Source organism: Prionailurus bengalensis, chromosome C1 (assembly GCF_016509475.1).
Source record: "Prionailurus bengalensis isolate Pbe53 chromosome C1, Fcat_Pben_1.1_paternal_pri, whole genome shotgun sequence".
Taxonomy (NCBI): domain Eukaryota; kingdom Metazoa; phylum Chordata; class Mammalia; order Carnivora; family Felidae; genus Prionailurus; species Prionailurus bengalensis.
The window spans coordinates 158,659,245-158,671,704 of NC_057345.1; positions in this window are offsets into that span (position 1 = coordinate 158,659,245).

A 12,460-nucleotide genomic window follows, 5' to 3' on the forward strand; every position below is an offset into this window, starting at 1 on the left:
CTTTTAAACTAAGGTGAACTTTAGTGGATTACTCTTATTAAGTTCACTCCAATGATTAGTGGACAAAAACATCCAGATGATCCTCAGAATAAATTCTTATTGTTCACAGAAAATCTCTTCTTTTCTACTCTTCTAGCTTCTCTAACAATAATTTGGAGGGATTACTATAACAGTACATTGCTATCTCGCAGAACTTCAAACTGGAAGTAACTAGAACTCTGTTAGAGTCACCTGCTATGTTCCTTGAGGACCAGAAGGAGACACAAACTATTCAACTTGAATTTGCTAAAGGATGGGCAAGATGCGTGGAAGCTGTACTGGTCAAGACCTCCAAGTAAATGAAATTGACTTCCTATTTGCATCCTTCTTGGTAAAGCTGAGGAGGAAAGAACAATATGAAAAGAACATAGAGGATATGCACTTTAAAGAATGGAAAATAAATATGACTTGTATTACGGAGTTAAAATTATTATTTTTATCTCTGACCATGATATATTTGTGAAGATAAAGCCCTCGATTATAGGCCAAAAGGTTTCTATTGCTATTTTTTTCATTATCATTAAAGGATCCAAACACCAACGATAAAATAAATGTATAAATAACTTTCCCAGGAGTACCTGATATTGAGCATTCTATCCTAAAAGCTAAATTCAGACCAACAGAACCAGGGCAGGTTATTACTAATGCTTAACACATCACAATGTAAGTCAGCTTCCAGCCTATGGACTGTTATTAATAAGCTTAGACATATAGTTTGCTGTAATATCTTCTTTCATTTCAGAAATATTTGTCCAAGGACTTCTGATTTCTGGTAATATTTATCTTGAAGTAAAATTGTACCTATTGGGCATCTCATAATTTCACCTGAATGAATAATGGTCCTCATTTCTCAGGTTTTCACTGGTCCAGATTAGTGAATACATTACTTACTAAGATTCATGGAGGGGTGCTGACTGGATCACCAGCTCGATGAATTACTTACTGGGTTTTTACACTGGTCCTTATTAGGCTGTTGAGTGAAGGTTCTAACTCTCTTTGGATCTTGGACTGGGGCAAGTGACTACCCCACTGATATACAGTCTTTAGGGAGCCCCCGGGGGTCCATTGTCTTTTATTCTTTCTCAAGGCTCATCTCCAACCAAGAAGTGAGGGAGAAACTTCTGTGTCGTTTGTCAAAATGCTCGTCTCTAGAAGACAAGAGGAATGGGTTTCTCTTTACTCCTCCAGTCATAGCTAGAAACAACTAGCGAAGCAACCAGCTATTCTTTCTGCTCAGCACCACTTTCTCAGCTTTAAAAAGGGGATAAGAGAAGCTCCCCCATCACAACCCCATACAACACCACCATCACCATTATCATCATACATACCTGCCTTTCGTTCCAACCAGGATTTTAGGGGTATCTACTATGTGCTATGCAATGAGCTGGGCACTATATTCTCTGAGATATATGGTCTGTAACCAAGGTAGGGTGGGGAGCAGGAAATAAGCACACATTCCCAGTCTGGAGATGTTTCTGGTCCATGGTTATAGGAGCCTTGGTCAGACTGACTAAAAGTTCCGGTTTTTTTCGCTGAAAACTTAATTCTTTTTCTAGTGGATGAAGGATCATGGGGTACCAGAAGAAAGGTCATTGTCCCCTAAGGCACATACCTTTGCTGAGTAGATACTTTCCATCTTGGGGGCAGAGCTCAGGATTAAAATGATAATAAACAATGCCATGCTTAAGATGAAAAGTTTTCCACTTTTCTGGATATAAGGATCTCTTTATGACATACACATTCATAGTGACCTCTCAAAATGCTAGTAACATGTACTTTCAATATCCATTCACTGACAAAATTAAAAATGATAAAAGCTACTATGAATTCAGAAGAGGGGAAAGCTCTTTGAGTAGATTCCAGGTTAAGAACAGCCAATAGAAAATGCTTGCATTCAAAAGATTCTTGAACAGAAACTTTAAATTCTCTAGATCTCTGTATAGCCTATGTCAGGAATCATTGGAAAAGATGATTCAAGAAAATGTTTCTTCTGATAGTTGTTATAATCAAAGCAAAGTATATCCAAGGTGGAGTCACCTTTAGTGCCAAGTCTATGTGGAATCTTTTATTTCCTTCTTAAATTAAAAAAAAATTAATTAAAAGAAGAGCTAGGGCCTCCAGCATGGTGGAGTGAGGAAGTCACCAAATCCTCTCCCAGAAAAGGCAAGTATAAAACTGTACACAATTGTCAAAAACAACCATTTCAGTTTCCTGGAAATTAACCAAAGGCTTACAGCAAACTAAGAAGCATTTATTCATGAAAAAAAAATGTTCAAAAACATTATTAAGTGAAAGAAGCCAGAGGCAAAAGACTACATATTATATAACTCCCTTTGCATAAAATATCCAGAAAAGGCAAATCCATAGAGATTGTTCAGTTCTTGCTTGGGAATGGGGGTGGAAGCAAACATTAACTGCACACGGGCACAAAGGAACATTCTGCAGTGACAGAGATGTTCTAAAACTAGTTGTGATGGTTGCACAACTCCATAAATTTACTAGAAATAATTGCACTGTACATTTACAATTGTGAATTTTATGGTATGTAAATTATCCCTCAAGTTGTTCAATTATACCTCAAAATTGTTAAAACAAAAAAGAAAGAAAGTGTACATTTTCCAAGCACCCAAAAGACATTCCACACAGTGAGAAAGATTCTGATGCACAGTAAAGTCTGAGAATACACACAGCAGGTATTCTTTAGGCCATCTATAAAATAAGAACCCAGGTGCAAAGTATCTTAACTCTACTATGAAGAAAGTGAATAGTTCTACCCAATGGGCCACCTCTTGGATCCCTTGGTGATCCAAGAAAAAGTTTATGAATATAATAGTTCATGGTCATTTCTAGAGAAGAATGCATACTGAGACTAGTGGAGGAGGTACCTGGAAGAGTTATAGTTAGGTTACTTATCATTGTTCATTATAGAATGCCAATATTCCTGGAATCCTAGCCAGAATGGAAGTAATTATTTTCTGAAAGTCACTAGGGTCTCAACTCACTCAGAAATAAGTCCATTTTACATTTCAAGGTGACACTGGAGAGATTTCAAATACAAGTTATTTTACAACAGGCACATAAGCTGGTAGTAAAAGGATAATGACCATGTACAAAGACATAAAGGTCAATGCCTCCAAAATACAGTTTTGTTTAGTACCATTGCACCAGCAACATAAGCTAAAGTCAAATATCCCTGAATGATGTTGAATTGCAATGAGCACTATAACTCAGAGAGGAATGGTTCATCTTATGATAAGAAAGTATCTTGTGGTTATATTTGGCACGCAGAGCATATTAAAGAAATTCTAGTCTCTGCCCTGTAGGTTGCAATCTAAGTAAAACAGACAGGATTTGCTGCCAATCAAAGCCTCAGGAAAATCTAAATGAATCAGAATAAGGAAGTTTTGGAAAGAACTGGAATTATTCAACTTTTGGAATTAACTGAAAAGAAGGTAACAGTACAGGGTTTTGAGACTGGTAATAGTATTTTTTTAAGGTTTATTTATATTTGAGAAAGAGACTGAGTGGGTGAGGGACAAAAAGAAAGGGGGACAGAGAATCGAAGCGGGCTCCACACTGACAGCAGCAAGTCCAATGCAGGGCTTGAACTCATGAACGTGAGATCATGACCTGAGCTGAAGTCAGACCATCAACTGACGGAGCCACTCAGGTGCCCCAAGACTGGCTATAGTATTAAAAGATTTTTAAAAAGCCATTAAGAAGAAGGAAGACATTCAGACAAGGAAATCATGCTGGAGAGACTGGAGTACTGAGGATGACTCTGAAGAAACTAGGGAAATGAGAGGATCCTGGGCATAGGTGCCATGGAAAATAGATGGAATTACAGTGAACCTGATGCTGTACTTAACTCCTTTGGGTCAGGGATTCCATCAAGAATGTTGTGAAAGCTGTAGCCTTCTTCCAAGAAACATGTATATGCACTAATATTTTGCATATGATTCCAGAAAGTTTGATGACTTCTAAACAGGTCAAATTCAAGTCATAGACCCTTGGCCTAGTAGCCAAAGAGATTCAGCTAATATTGGAACCGAATCACACACTCTTAAAGATTTCTTCCACTCAAAAGTGCTTTAACTGACACAGCAGAGTTCTAGTTCTTGAACAGAACATGGAGGTATTAAATGGAGAGTGCTACCACAGCAGGAAGAAAAAATCTTGATCCCAAAGGGCACGGTGGTTGTGCAATTTTCTGAGGACTCTCATTATGTGGAGGACATCTGGTTTGATTCTAAGATGCAATGGTGAACAGTTCAGATTTGGCTCTGCTCTCTTGAAGTTGTCTTTGCTTTCAAGGTACAGAGGAAGGTTGAAGTTTGTGACCAATTCAAAGACTGAACTCAGGAAGCATTTGTCATGAGAAAGAGGATGCATAGATTTAGCATGAGAAAGAGGGATAGAGAGAAAGGGAGAGAAATGAAGGAGAGAGAAAAGGGAGGGTGGGAGGAAGAGGCAGAGGTGCCAGAGTACAAATGAGAAGTAACAGAGTATTTGTGTACAAGACTGAAATTTTATCCCTTTGTCCTACTTCTACTCTGATCAAAAATATCATAATTGGAGGTCAACGCCACTTTTACAACCTACTTGGAAAAATAAGAATAACTAATGTTAGGGTGCCTGAGTGGCTCAATTGGTTAAGTATCTGACTCTTGATCTTGGCTCGGGTCATGAACTCTCAATTCACAAGATGAAGCCCTGCATCAGGCTCTGCACTGACCGGGAAAAACCTGCTTGGGATTCTCAATCCCTCTCTCTCTCAAAATAAAGAAATAAACTTAAAGAAAAGATTCTTAAAAAAGAATAACTAATATTAATTATAGCTAATATTTTTGAGTGTTTACCATGGGCCCTAATAAAAGCAACAACAACAAAAGAGAATGAGATAGAGATTCCAAAAGAAGGGGAAAAAACATACCAAATCTGCATCCATAGGGAAGAGAGTGGAATAATATAGACCCCAAATAAGGGCGTTGAGAAAAAATGTCTTATGGTAGAAGTTGAGAAAGCAGTATAAGAAATGTTCAACTACAGGGGCGCCTGGGTGGCTCAATCAGTTAAGCATCCAACTTCGGTTCAGGTCATGATCTCACAGATCATGAGTTCGAGCCCTGTGTCAGGCTCTGTGCGTTCTGATAGCTCAGAGCCTGGAGCCTGCTTTGGATTCTGTGTCTCCTTCTCTGCCCCTTGCCCGCTCATTCTCTCTCTCTCTCTCTCTCCCTCTCTCTCTCTCTCTCCCTCTCTCTCTCTCTCCCTCTCAAATAAATAATTAAAAAACATTAAAAAAAAAGAAATGTTAACAATACACAAGACACACAGAAGGGGTATGACACCTTGTATCATCATTCATCATTCATTCAGAGATGAATTAAGATGGAGTTTCTATGGGGAACCTGGGTGGCTCAGGACACTCGTGTCCAACTCTTGATTTCAGCTCAGGTCATGATCCCAGGGTCATGGGATAGAGCTCAGGGTCAGGTTCCATGCTGAGCATGGAGCCTGTTTAAGATTATCCTACTTAAGGTACTCTTTCTCTTCCCACCCGCTCCCCGGACCCCTCTCCTCACTCATGATGTTTCTCTCTCTAAAAAAGAAAAAAAAAAAGAAAAGGAAAAAGAAAAAAAAAAGATAGAGTTCCTACAACTTGATGTGCATAAGAACCATACAGGAAGCTTACTAAAATGCACATTTTTGGACTTTAATTCTAAAGAGTCTGATTCCACAATCTGGAGTGGGCCTGGGAATCTATATGCAGATGGCAGGAAGCAGGTGGTCCACAGACGACACTTTGAGAAAGACAACTTCAAAAGGAGAAGGGTAGAGGTAGATCTACCCTTTTTTGGATCATAGCTGAGACATGGCTTTGTCCCATCATTTGGCACAGACCTTAATCCTAACAACCTTGACTTTGGAATGACTCAGTGTATGAGACAGTCTCTGTTATTTAAAAAAAATTCATTTTTGAGAGAAAGAGAGAGAGAGCAGGGGAGGGGCAGAGAGACACACACACACACAGAATCCAAAGCAAGCTCCAGGCTCTGAGCTCAAACTCATGAATCACAAGATCATGACCTGAGCCAAAGTCAGATGCTTAACTTACTGAGCCACCCAGATGCCCCTAGGCAGGCTCTGTTATTGAAGGGAAAAACTCTACCTAAGATTATTAGAACCAGAAAAGAACCAACTCCTACCTTTCTTTCTTGCTATGAGCTGCATAGGATAAGTACTGGAGAACATCCCTACCCTAAACCACGGCAAATGTGGTGGCAGTTGGCAAACTGAGGAGGACCCAGGAAATGCTTAGAAAGAGGTTTCCCACAAGGAACAAAAATCATAAAATATGTATAAGTGCTATAGAGCTAGAAGTGAATAGTTCACAAGTATGATGGGTCCAGTAAACATTGTTTTTATTTCTATCGTTTGTTTAATTTCTAAATTTTTATATTAACTGCTTATTAAATTTAATTTAGTTTTATAATTACATAAAATATTTACATAGTTTCAAAGTCAAATCTAGAAAATAAGTCCCTACAGAAGGATGACCATGTGAAGACGCAGAAAGAAGATGGCCGTCTACAAGCCAAGGATAGAGACTGCAGAAGAAGCTATTCCTGCCAACACCCTAGACTTGTACTTTCAAGAATTGTGAGAAAATAAATGTCCATTGTTTAAACCACCCAGTCTGGTGCTTTGTATGTCAGTCCTAGCAGACTAATATCATTCCCTAAAAGAAAAGAATGTTTGAAGAAAGAAGTTGAGCTTTTCCCATTCTCTCCACTCTCTCCCCTTCTTTCCTTTATAGATAACCTTAACTTTTTAAATTGTTTATTCTTCTATTATCTTTAAATGTAAACAGATGTGTACATATATTACTTTTTTTCTTAGATAAACATATATGTGTGTGTATATATATATATATATATATGTAAACATATACATAATTTTCTCCATCCTAAAGAAGTGTTCTTTTTAAAAAAAAATTTTTTTAGGGGATGCCTGGGTGGCTCAGTTGATTAAGCATCCAACTTCAGCTTAGATCATGATCTCACGGTTTGTGGTTTGAGCCCTGCATTGTGCTCTGGGCCAACAGCTCGGACCCTGGAGCCTGCTTCAGATTCTGTGTTTCCCTGTCTCTCTCTGCCCCTCCCCCACTCTCACTCTGTCCCTCTCTTAAACACAAGTAAACATTAAAAATATTTTTTTTGTTAATGTTTATTTGTGTTTAAGAGAGAGGGGGCGGGGAGAGATAGAGCATGAGTGGGGGAGGGGCAGAGAGAGAGGGAAACAGAATCTGAAGCAGGCTCCAGGCTCCAAGCTGTCAGCACAGAGCCCAATGCAGATCAGGAACCCACAAACAGTGAGATCATGACTTGAGCTGAAGTTGGATGTGTAACTGACTAAGCCACCCAGACGCCCCTAAGGAAGTGTTCTTGACCCAGTCACTTTATAATATCTTTGCATAAGAAAATGCATTTGAGTTTAGACTAACTGAATAACAAACTTTTTATTTTTTTTTTAATTTTCTTTTTTATTTTTATTTTTTAATTTTTTTTCAACGTTTTTAATTTATTTTTGGGACAGAGAGAGACAGAGCATGAACGGGGGAGGGGCAGAGAGAGAGGGAGACACAGACTCGGAAACAGGCTCCAGGCTCTGAGCCATTAGCCCAGAGCCCGACGCGGGGCTCGAACTCACGGACCGGGAGATCGTGACCTGGCTGAAGTCGGACGCTTAACCGACTGCGCCACCCAGGCGCCCCAATTTTCTTTTTTATTTTTAAAAATTTACATCCAAATTAGTTAGCATATAGTGAAACAGTGATTTCAGGAGTAGATTCCTTAATACCCCTTACCCATTTAGCCCATCCTCCCTCCTACAACCCCTCCAGTAACCCTCAGTTTGTTCTCCATATTTATGAGTCTTTTCTGTTATGTCTTCCTCCGGTTTTTACATTATTTTTGTTTCCCTTCCCTTATGTTCATCTGTTTTGTCTCTTAAAGTCCTCATATGAGTGAAGTCATATGATTCTTGTCTTTCTCTAATTTCACTTAGCATAATACCCTCCAGTTCCATCCACGTAGTTGCAAGTGGCAAGATTTCATTCTTTTTGATTGCTGAGTAATAGTCCATTGTATATATATACCACTTCTTTGTCCATTCATCCATCGATGGACATTTGGGCTTTCCCATATATTGGCTATATATGGAGCCAATCAGCACACCTGTATCCTATGGATAAATGCCTAGTAGTGTAATTGCTGGGTCATAGGGCAGTTCTATTTTTAGTTTTTTGAGGAACCTCCAAACTGTTTTCCAGAGTGGCTGCACCAGCTTGCATTCCCACCATCAGTGCAAAAGAGATCCTCTTTCTCCACATCCTCACCAACATCTGTTGTTGCCTGAGTTGTTAAGGTTAGCCATTCTGACAGGTGTAAGTTGGTATCTCATTGTGGTTTTGATTTGCATTTCCCCGATAATGAGTGATGTCAAGCATTTTTTCATGTGTCGATTGGCCATCTGGATGTCTTCCTTGGAGAAGTGTCTATTCATGTCTTTTGCCCATTTCTTCACTGGATTATTTGTTTTTTGGGTGTTGAGTTTGATAAGTTCTTTATAGATTTTAGATACTAACACTTTATCTGATTTGTCATTTGCAAATACCTTCTCCCATTCTGTCAGTTGCCTTTTAGTTTTGCTGATTGTTTCCTTCACTGTACAGAAGCTTTTTATTTTGATGAGGTCCCAGTAGTTCATTTTTGCTTTTGTTTCCCTTGCCTCCGGAGACGTGTTGAGTAAGAATTTGCTGTGGGCAAGATCAAAGAGGTTTTTGCCTGCTTTCTCCTCAAGGATTTTAATGGCTTCCTATCTTACATTTAGGTCTTTCATGATTTGAGTTTATTTTTGTGTATGATGTAAGAAAGTGGTCCACATTCATTCTTCCACATGTCGCTGTCCAGTTTTCCCAGCATCACTTGCTGAAGAAACTGTCTTTATTCCATTGGGTATTCTTTCCTGCTTTGTCAAAGATTAGTTGACCATATGTTTGTAGGTCCATTTCTGGGTTCTCTATTCTGTTCCATTGATCTGAGTGTTCTTGTGCCAGGACCATACTGTCTTGATGATTACAGCTTTGCAGTATAGCTTGAAGTCCGGGATTGTGATGCCTCCAACTTTGGTTTTCTTTTTCAAGATTGCTTTGGCTATTTGGGGTCTTTTCTCGTTCCATACAAATTTTAGGATGATTTGTTCTAGCTCTGTGAAGAATGCTGGTGTTACTTTGATAGGGATTGCATTGAATATGTAGATTGCTTTGGGTAGTATCAACATTTTAACAATATTTGTTCTTCCTATCCAGGAGCATGGAATAGTTCTCTATTTTTTTTGTGTGTGTCTTCTTCAATTTCTTTCATAAGCTTTCTGTAGTTTTCAGTGTATAGATTTTTCACCTCTTTGGTTAGACTTATTCCTAGGTATTTCATGGTTTTTGGTGCAACTGTAAATGGGATCCATTCCTTGAATTCTCTTTCTGTTGCTTCATTGTTGGTGTATAGGAATGCAACTAATTTCTGTGCATTGATTTTATATCCTGCAACTTTGCTGAATTCATGAATCAATTGTAGCATTTTTGGTGGAATCTTTTTGGTTTTCCATATAGAGCATTATGTCATCTGTGAAGAGTGAAAGTTTGACCTCCTCCTGGCCGATTTGGATGCCTTTTATTTCTTTGTGTTGTCTGATTGCAGAGGCTAAGACTTCCAATACTATGTTGAATAACAGTGGTGAGAGAGGACATCCCTGTCTTTTTCCTGACCTTAGGGGGAAAGCTTTCAGGTTTTCCCAATTGAGGATGATACTAGCATTGGGTCTTTTGTATATGGCTTTTATGATCTTGAGGTATGATCCTTCTATCCCTACTTTCTTGAAGGTTTTTATCAAGAAAGGATGCTGTATTTTGTCAAATGCTTTCTCTGCATCTATTGAGAGGATCATATGGTTCTTGTCCTTTATTTTATTGACTTGATGAATCACATTAATTGTTTTGCAGATATTGAACCAGCCCTGCATCCCAGGTATAAATCCCACTTGGTCATGGTGAATAATTTTTTTAATGTATTATTGGATTTGGTTGGCTAATATCTTGTTGAGGATTTTTGCATCCATGTTAATCAGGGAAATTGGTCTATAGTTCTCCTTTTTAGTTGGGTCTCTGTCTGGTTTTGTAATCAAGGTACTGCTGGCTTCATAGAAACAGTTTGGAAGTTTTCCTTCCATTTCTATTTTTTGGAACAGTTTCAAGAGAATAGGTGTTAACACTTCCTTAAATGTTTGGTAGAATTCCCCTGGAAAGCCATTGTGCCCTGGACTCTTATTTTTTTGGCAGATTTTTGATTACTAATTCTATTTCTTTACTGGTTATGGGTCTGTTCAAATTTTATATTTCTTCCTGTTTCAGTTTTGGTATTGTATATGTTTCTAGAAATTTGTCCATTTCCTCCAGATTGCCCATTTTATTGTCATGTACTTGCTCATAATATTCTCTTATTATTGTTTTTATTTCTTCTGTGTTGATTGTGATCTCTCCTTTTTCATTCTTGATTTTATTTATTTGGGTCCTTTCCTTTTTCTTCTTGATCAAACTGGCTAGTGGTGTATCAATTTTGTTAATTCTTTCAAAGAACCAGCTTCTGGTTTCATTGATCTGTTCTGCTGGGATAACAAACTTTTAAAAAGCCTCTTCAAATAAGTTAGAGCTCACATCAAGTTTTGTTCAACAATTCATTCATTCATTCATTCACTCATTCAAAAGAAATTTATTGAATAATTACAAAAGTACCAGGAGCAGGTCTAGGGTTTGTGAGAAGAAAATCTCTTCTAATATTGGGGCCTCTCTTTAATAAAAAAGAATAGAAAATTATTAGTATGCTGTACAACTCCCAGCAGCTCCCAGAAATAACCTGCCATTTCATGAGTCCGTGCAAGTTTCATGAGAGATCTGCCCCTGCCTGGGCTTGTGCTGGCTGGGGTCTATGCTAATGGCTCGCACACAAAGCGGATGTGATCCCTTATTTGATGGAGCTTGCACAATAGAGCAAGAAAGAGAGATTAAACACAGAAGCTCAAATAGAATAAACAGTTACAAATTGTAATTAAATCCCTGTTATGGGCTAAATTTCATCCCCTAAAATTCATATGTTGAAGTCCCAGCCCCTAATATCTCAGAATGTGCCTATTTGGATATAGGGTCTTTAAAGAAGTAACAAGGGGCACCTGTGTGGCTCAGTTGCTTAAGCATCCGACTCCGGCTCAGGTCAGGATCTCTCGGTTTGTGAGTTGGAGTCCCACATAGGGCTCTGTGATGACAGCTCAGAGCCTGGAGCCTGCTTCAGGTTCTGTGTCTCCTTCTTTCTCTGCCCCTCCCTGGCTTGCACTCTGTCTCTCTCTCTCTCTCAAAAAATGAATAAACATTTTACAAAAATTACAGAGGTAACTAAGTTAATATTAGGGTGGCACCTAACCACGTATGACTGGTGAACATCCCTACAGAAGGATGACCATGTGAAGACACAGAAAGAAGATGGCCATCTACAAGCCAAGGATAGAGACTTCAGAAGAAGCTATTCTTGCCAACACCCTGGACTTGTACTTTCAAGAATTGTGAGAAAATAAATTTCCATTGTTTAAACCATCCAGTCTAACCATATCATTCCCTAAAAGAAAAGAATGTTTGAAAGAAAATTTTGTCAAAGGAATGGCAAGGATGCTGGTCACGGGTGGCATCTCTAAGGAAGTATATATAAGCTGAGATATGAAAAGACTAAAAATGATGAACTATGGGGTATAAAAAGAGTTAGCAGATCCTGTTAAAAGGCAAAAGAAATCAAGGTGCTTTTACTTCCATTAGTTATACCATAGCCTATAGAACCAGATAGTCCTCAGGAGACAGCCAGTCTTTCCAAATTAACTACCTAAGATGAAAAACTAATGTGCAGCTAAATTCATCACAGTCCACAGACTCTGAAGAATTGAATGAGCATGAAGCTGAATTTTTAATTGTAAGACAAAATGTATTTGATATCATCCACACCTAGGTTTAGGGACAAGACATTTCCAAAGAAAATGAATATGATGAAATATGTAGCTTAAACACTTCTCAGAAAAAGAATAAAGAGAACTAATGTCCTTCCTCATGGCTCATTAAAGATATTATGGAAATCATAGAACCTGAATATGCAAAACAAAAAAGCCAGAAGCATAGACTCTGATTAGTCAAGGCTAATGCCTCACACAGAGTACTGCATACTTGAATAAATTCATTTATCTTTGGTAAGCAAGTCTATGCTCTCTTTTTGACTCAATGGATAATAAGAATTATAGAATCATAGGATAGACAAGGGATTTCCTTATT